The sequence below is a fragment of the Poromitra crassiceps genome (genome assembly GCF_964638095.1).
Source record: "Poromitra crassiceps genome assembly, chromosome: 6".
NCBI lineage: Eukaryota > Metazoa > Chordata > Actinopteri > Beryciformes > Melamphaidae > Poromitra > Poromitra crassiceps.
This window is the reverse complement of record NC_139627.1, coordinates 41,419,640-41,428,015: the sequence shown is the minus strand read 5'-3', so window position 1 is coordinate 41,428,015 and position 8,376 is coordinate 41,419,640.

Sequence of the window (8,376 nt, the reverse complement as noted above, 5' to 3'; positions counted from 1 at the left end):
AGTAGTAGTTACAGTAGTAGACCTCGAGTACTACGGCACTCAAAGTGACAAGTGAAACATGGGACAGCGCTGTCAAAACTTCACAGACATTTCTTTGCCACACTGCACATTTTCGTCATGACGAGACTGCTGAGATGCCTGGCATGCGGTGCCATGGGAACAGGCGTTTCCTGTGGGAGCCCCGGGGAAGAGACCTGCCTGATAACATGACATGTGAACCAGCACTGTACGGTCACGATAAGGCTCCATCAGATACCAGAGTCCACCAAACAGACAGGGGAAGTGGTGATAAGAGCGGCTTTGCGTTTGATCCACTTATTTGGTGCTGAGGTTTAGGGTAAGACTCCTCGCAGATTCTCATCAGACTTCCTCTTATGTCATTCCTCGGCAGGATAACTGCGGCCTTGGAAGCGTACATTCACTGACCTTGTAGGGCATGTGATAACAGAAGGAGGTGAGCTTGGCCCTCAGGGCAAATGAGTGGGCTAGAGTATCTCAAACACTTTGACCAATCCAAAAGCTCATTCAAGTTTTGCATGTTGAAATATAATTATAGCTCTAATGAGCTGTCAGCGAGGACACTTGGCTCAAATGAAGCAGTCATCATCCAGGTTTTATCAATATGAATTAGATGGCAATGGATCGCATCATTGTTGTGTCAAAGATGAAATAATAATCATAAGAGGGTGTTTCAGCATTTAGGAACCATGATATCCCTGTTTGATGTTGCTTTCCATTAGTACTGTAAAGAGCTATGCTAGGCGAGTAGCATGACCAACATATTGCTGTCTCACTGGAACCTCACAGGCTTCTGGATACAGTACAGTATGTGGGAGGTAATTCTTTCAATGATTTATTAGGTTGAATCTCTAGTGGCCTTAGATTCAGAGTGGGAGGGTCGTCACACTTTTAGATGTTTTATTACAGAAAGTGTATGAAACCCCATGATTAGATTAGATTAGATTAGATTAGATTAGCCTTTATTGTCTCCCTTAGGAGAACGTTGTCTTGGGCATGACCAAAATAGTCATACATTCTGTCATTGTCGTAGTTATAGTTGGAATTCTAGTGATAACAAATTATTTCCCTTTTTGCTGGGGACCCCCTGGAACTCCCTCAAGGACCCCTGGGGTCCCTGGACCGCACTTTGGAAACCACTGGGTCTACTCTACTTCAGGAATGAATAGTAGTACCAGTGGGCATACAGTGAAGAATCAGAGATGGAAAGAGATGACTGATGTACTGTATACTTGTGAGGCTGTGGATAATGATAGGTGAGTCAGCATTAGCCTTTTTCAACCATTCAACCATTTTGTGTCTCAAATGCAGGAAGTAACACAGGTGCAAGCAAAACAGTAATAAGGGCCCTGCTGGCACTGGATCACCAAATGGATTGGAAGTTGGAAACCCTCATTAATGTTCTGCTTGTACCTGTGTTACTTCCTGCCTTTTTAGACCCAAATTTGTGAAATGGGTGGGAAGTGAAAAAGGCTAATGATCTGCTGAGTGACAGAATCCTAACCTCTTCTCAAGACTAACCATCATTAGTGGACTCACCATTCTGACCACTAGATGGTGATATTGCACCCATGTTGCTTCTCAAGCATCGAACGCTACAGCTGAGCTGGGGCATTTTCTGTCCAGTGAGTGAAGGACTCAAACACACACTTTGTATCCAGATAACTTCAGAATGAAACTTGAAATATACAGAAAATCCATCCATCAAAACAAAGATTTTTCTTTCATTGGTTTAAGTTTAACTCAACAGATAACGTTACACAGGAGCCTCTGGAGGTAAAACTTGTGTTTAGCCATAAGGCAACATGCAGGTAGGCAGACCTAAATTATTGTATCACATGCTCAGTAGTAGGAGGAGCTAGGGTATAATCCTATGAGTAGGCTACAGGTACAGGTACAAGTACAAGTAGCCTATGAATGTTATTAGCCAAGCTTAGCCTATAGCCCTCATGCAGTGTCTCCCTGTTGTCACTTGTCTGTGCTGGTGTACTTTTAAGCACAGATGTGTTGCTTCCATATGGCATCAAACTGGTATAAACGTTAAATATAGACAGTCTGTCTTGTCATGCTTGGTCCACAAAAAAGTGAGTGAAATGATACCTCTGGAAATAGTTTTTGCCATTCTGTAGGACAGTTTCTCTGCCTATTGTGCAGCTGCTGAGAGAAAAAAACCTAGCTAAAATGGCTGCTTTCTGACTGTAATTGTAGCTGTAGAACATGGCCCTGTAGACAGGAGGTAGAATGTAATTGCACCATTGTGTATGTCTTTTCCTTTCTTATGTCTGATAAGCTTTATTACAGCCTAGTTGCAAAATGTGTTCATTTAAACTCAGCGAGTCGTATTGAGGCTCCCATCACTTCCAGCAGACTCTGAGAAGACATAAGTACAGTTTCTAGTCTAAAAGACAGTGTGAGATTCAGACAGTCAGTCAGTAGATTTACAGATAGATATTGTGTGTGCCACTCCAGTGTGGAGGCACTTGCTCAAATGAAATCCAATGCATTTGTCTTGTGGAAACTTTAGATGCTTTAAGACAAAACACATTTTCAACCCCCTTAGCGGACTGCCAGAGTGCGGCGGCTCTCAAATTGTTGAGTGCTTTGATTACTCCGATTACCAACTCTCACATTTGATAGCACGTCGCCTCTATAATGAAGGGGAAAATGGGCGTAATGGTGAGAGCAAAATGCAATCTAGATGTCAGACAAGCACTTGATTAACCACTTGGAGAAGCAGCCCCTGTGTCAGGGCAGGGCCATGCTGTCTCACATTTCCAGCTCAGTCGGATCCTTCAAACATTACTGGCCACTAGCTATTGATTTTTCATTCTTCTCAATATCCCCTTGCCGTTGATAGAATTTACACCAGACTATCAATGTTTCAAGGAGGCCTCCCCTCCCCTCACAGTATTGCCGGGATGTTCTGAGCAGCACTGAGGACACACTCTTCTGAGTTTGCCCTCCATGAGCTCCAGTCCTGAGTGCCTAGCTTGGAGAGAAGACATGGAGATTGACAATAAAGGCGGAAAGGCAATCTGTGATGACGGCAGTTTGGACAGGCGGCAAGAGGAGCAGAGGTGAGTCTGTGGCTGTTTTTATTTATATCTTATTTCTAACAACTGCAAAAATTCCAATATGATTTGTCAACAGAGATGCTGTATGACCGGGCAATTTATTTAGGATTGAAACAAGTCCTCTACCTCCCACCCCTGCCACCCCACCCCCACCTCCCAACCCCCATAGCATGTCCTGCAGGAGATATTGCATAACTGTAATAGCACTAATTGGATGATAGTGAGTCTCAGCTCAGTTCAGTGAATCAAATTTTTTGCTGTTAAAAGTGACATTTCTCATCAGTATCAGTAGATAGTGGCTCTATAATAATTTCCCACTTTGCCATGATCACATGCAAAATCCAATTATCTTTCATATCTTAGAGCGAATATAACTAACGTAATCCACAGCGTCACAAATGATGCGTGTTAGATGCTAACTAGATAGGCTTGGAGCCCAACCAGCCTGCAGCGACGCAGTGCTTCTGATTCAAGTGACAGCGTCTGCTCGCTGACCTTAGCAGCTTACCATGGCCACATCGATTTTTCTCCCACATTACAGATAATTGCTGGATGCTGTGAATCCTATCCTCCCAGGGCAGCAGGGAGGAGCTTCTGTAGTGAGATGAGAGCCGCCGTCTGATTTGAGGAATACGATATCCTGGAATCGCATTGACTAGGATTGACTTCTGTGTACTTCCTGTTTATAGTCTGAGCAAAGTATAACAGCTTAGGGGTAGTTTCTATTATGCCTCTCGGGTTTGTTAGTGTTCTGTTTTACTGGCAGTTGTGTTGTTCTACAGAAATTATAATGATAAATGAGAGTCTGAAATAGCAGTTTCTTTATACAGTGCTTGTGTTTGTGTTTATGTTTGATTTAAGCAAACAACCCCTTTTCAGACTTTAATGAGAGCAAGGGCTTGGTTGTTTTTCAGATTGTTTAATTAATCATGATAAATTACCTATTTGCCATTCTCCTCAGATGGCAAAATTGATAATCATCCTGATTTAGATTCCAAACACATCACATTATTGGAATGAATCCAGTCAACAGATTTTACAAATATATTTGTAACCTTTTTAGTGGGACCGAGCTTCTCTGCAGCATCTCTTATATGAGTTTTCCTGTTCTGCATGGAGCAACTCTCATCATTTTATGCAAATGACTGCATCCACTGTTTGTTCTGCTCCATAAACGCTGTCATCTTCTGATGGAAAAAGTCACTTCCTCCTCTGTTAATATGTAACACGCAAAACTAGCTTGATGAACTAAATCAACTATTATCTTCATGCCCCGAATGTTCAATTAATTTGCATGTGGGGAGAAATTACACAGAATTGTTTGTGTGTTGTTGTTTTTTGTTTGTTTGTTTTAACTAATATCTATTTCAGAGGAGAGGGCTGTTTTGGTTTATTTTGCCTGTATGTACACATACATGATTAATTAACCAGAAATTCTGAACTTTGTGTTGCCATCATGCCAGCTGTCAGCACTTTGCAAGGAAGCATGCAGCTTCACACTCTTCTATGGAAACAAATGAGCTATCCTCCCACGCACACTGCACAGAACATTAATTCAGAGGAGTCTCAGAACACACACACACACACACACACACACACACACACACACACACACACACACACACACACACACACACACACACACACACACACACACACACACAATCTTAAATCATCATTATTGTGACCCTGGAACGGAACGACACGCTCAAGGGATTCTTCTCAGTATACGCTGCACAGGGTTGTTGTACTTTGAACGTTCCCTATCCTCACTCTAAATGGTGTGGCCTGCATGTCATGGAAAAACAGGCCATGGATATGGGGGCACACTGCAGCCCAGGGGCAAGTGTTGGGCCACATGATTGAATGGGCTCATGTGCCGTATTTATGTCACACAGGTCAGGGATCTACATTTGTCTGTTTTAACCTCACCCAGTCAGCACTCTATTTAAGCCATATGGTCATGCACAGCTATGCTAACAAAAGAGTAGAGAGGGAGAGAGAGAGGGAGAGAGAGAGAGAGAGACTATAGGGATGGTGCTGGACCAATAGCAGGATAGCTACATACAGTAGCAGGATGTGTTGTGATGTAATTGTTCAGTCAGACTCTCTGTTCCATGAAGGATTGCAACAGCTGTTCATTATTCAGGAAGCTGAACTTCCAGTTGCTTCCCATGGCCATGCTGTGTGCATGGCATGGACTGCTGTGTGCATGGCATGGACTGCTGTGTGCATGGCATGGACTGCTGTGTGCATGGCATGACCTGCTGTGTGCATGGCATGGACTGCTGTGTGGATAGCATGGACTGCTGTGTGCATGGCATGGACTGCTGTGTGCATAGCATGGCCATGCTGTGTGCATGGCATGGCCTGCTGTGTGCATGGCATGGACTGCTGTGTGGATAGCATGGACTGCTGTGTGCATGGCATGGCCTGCTGTGTGCATGGCATGGCCTGCTGTGTGGATAGCATAGACTGCTGTGTGCATGGATAGCATGGCCTGCTGTGTGCATGGCATGGAATGCTGTGTGCATGGATAGCATAGACTGCTGTGTGCATGGATAGCATAGACTGCTGTGTGCATGGATAGCATGGCCTGCTGTGTGCATGGCTTGGAATGCTGTGTGCATGGCATGGACTGCTGTGTGCATGGATGGCATGGACTGCTGTGTGCATGGCATGACCTGCTGTGTGCATGGCTTGGAATGCTGTGTGCATGGCATGGCCTGCTGTGTGCATGGCATGGACTGCTGTGTGCATGGCATGGACTGCTGTGTGCATGGCATGGCCTGCTGTGTGCATGGATGGCATGGACTGCTGTTTGCATGGCATGACCTGCTGTGTGCATGGATGGCATGGACTGCTGTGTGCATGGCATGACCTGCTGTGTGCATGGCATGGCCTGCTGTGTGCATGGATGGCATGGACTGCTGTGTGCATGGCATGTAATGCTGTGTGCATGGCATGGACTGCTGTGTGCATGGCATGGACTGCTGTGTGCATGGCATGGACTGCTGTGTGCATGGCATGGACTGCTGTGTGCATGGCATGGACTGCTGTGTGCATGGCATGGGGTGCATTATGCAATCAGTTCTATTTGCTTCCAGTGGCAAACACACGTGCAACTCAGTTCATAACTCATGGAAGTCTGTGTATGCCATTCATGCGTGAGAGAATCTACATGATGGGCTAATCCAGCATGAACTACAGTACCACAATGCTGCCAGTAAATACCATGGGTTTATGGGAGAATGTCATAAAAATCCACTAATCTAGACATGCGATTTTGCAACATGCCGTATTCATTAAATGAACTGCAATGACAAACAATACAGTGCCACAAACTGCATTACTTGACAATTAGGTGTGTAAAAAAAAAAAAAAAACATTGAAAAAAATTGACAGTGAAATGAAATCTGGTGCTACTATATAAGATTTAGGTTCAGATCTAATTCCATGGTGGATAGGACTTAGGTTTGGTTCCGTTTAGGGTGACAGTTGGCAGGCACACTGTACACTATAGTGAGTTTAGATTATGGTTGAAGCTTAATTTTAAGCTCCCATGGATGGTAAAACACACAGCATTTCCAAATGTCTCGTACGGACTAGATTAATTGTTCAGATACTGCACTTTGGCTTTAGGACTGTGAATATGGATGAAACACTGCTGTCTCGTTACTGCTGGATACATTCAAACTTTGATCAAATTCCACAGTAACTCTATCATGATAAACAGAATACATGTACATTTTAACTACTCAGAATTCCGCTTTTATGAGTGCCTTTTTAAATGCAGCACAGCGACCCAATGGAGTCCAGCTGCATCGATCCATCCGTGTTTTCTGAGGCACTGGCCCGGAATGTGATGTTATTTCATTACCGAGGCAGAAGAGACCAGCTTGGTCTCCTCCCCCCCCCCAGGGTACCGGCCACTCTTGGACAGGAGCGCAGAATGTGTTCATAACTGAAACGGCTTAGTCAGGCTAGCTCAGTTGCCTATGGAAACTCCAAATCAAGCGCACAGAGCAGGGAGAAACTCTGGAGTCAGGAGAGAGGGACCGGACCGGAGTACGCAGCGGTGACAGAGGCTTGAAAGGCCCGGGCAGGACAACCCGAGACGAGTGCTAATATTAAAAACGTCCTCGTCATCAGCAGCAATGGACAAAGACGACAAAGAACTTGGAGTCTTTACTGTCATTCAGTGAGTAATGTGCTGTGGATCTGAGTTGTTTTCTCACCTTCAAGGTCAATCCATGTTGATTTGTTGTATCCCTAACAGGGAAGGAGGCATGCACTGATGGCATGGCAGTAGTTACTGACTGTATATAAAGTTTAACTGTAATGCGGGTATGTTGCAGAGTTTAATCACATATAATCCCAGTTTAGCCTACTTACATTACAGGGGTGTAGTTTACCCACCTTTTTAGACGTGGATTATTATGATATGGATTAATGATCTTTTAAGGGAAAAGGCATACATGAATGCTTTTAAAAACAGATATAGCCTATAGTTAGTTTTTGTTTATATTAGTTGATTATGTTGTATGAGGATAATAACTGACTGGAGGTCATACCCACCTTGTTATCTAACTATGTCACTGATAATGGCATAATTATGTTTCCGTTTGAAAGTTTTTCATTTGAGATTCAGAGCTCGTCTTTTGAAAATAATTCAGAATAGTGAATTAACCTGGTATGTAAAACGTTTACAAAAACTAATTCTGTATCACGTGATTGGTACTAGGCTAGTCTCTCCCCAGACTCAAATATTATGTTGAATCGCTGCGCTCCGCATACTACATAAGTGAGCTCTGCAGCATGCAGTAACGTAGTGTATCAGCGTAAGAACTCTCATGGGTCTGGCGTCGAGACTAGCACTAGGCTAATTGCATGGTTACAGTATACAGTATTCTCTGCAGATGTGTTTGCCATTTTTAACTTTGAGAAAAGTTAGAAATCAGTTTGTAATTTATCACTAAGTAGAATAATTGACATAATAATTTTATGAAGTAGGGAACAGTTTGCGCCGAGCCTTGACCCATCATTAACTGACATGAGCATAGGCTGCACATTAAACAGGCATGGCTTCTTCAGGTGTCAGACAGAGGCACTTTACGAGATTTATCATCTTTGCAATATATCTCAACTATGTTGTTTTATTCATGCTGTACAGAAAGGGCTTTAGCCTCCCAGCACTTACTTTGAACGTTATCAGCAGGTGTACTGAAAATGGCAAAGCAAATTCGTAATCTTTTTGAACCGAGCCAGGTAACACCGCTTCTGA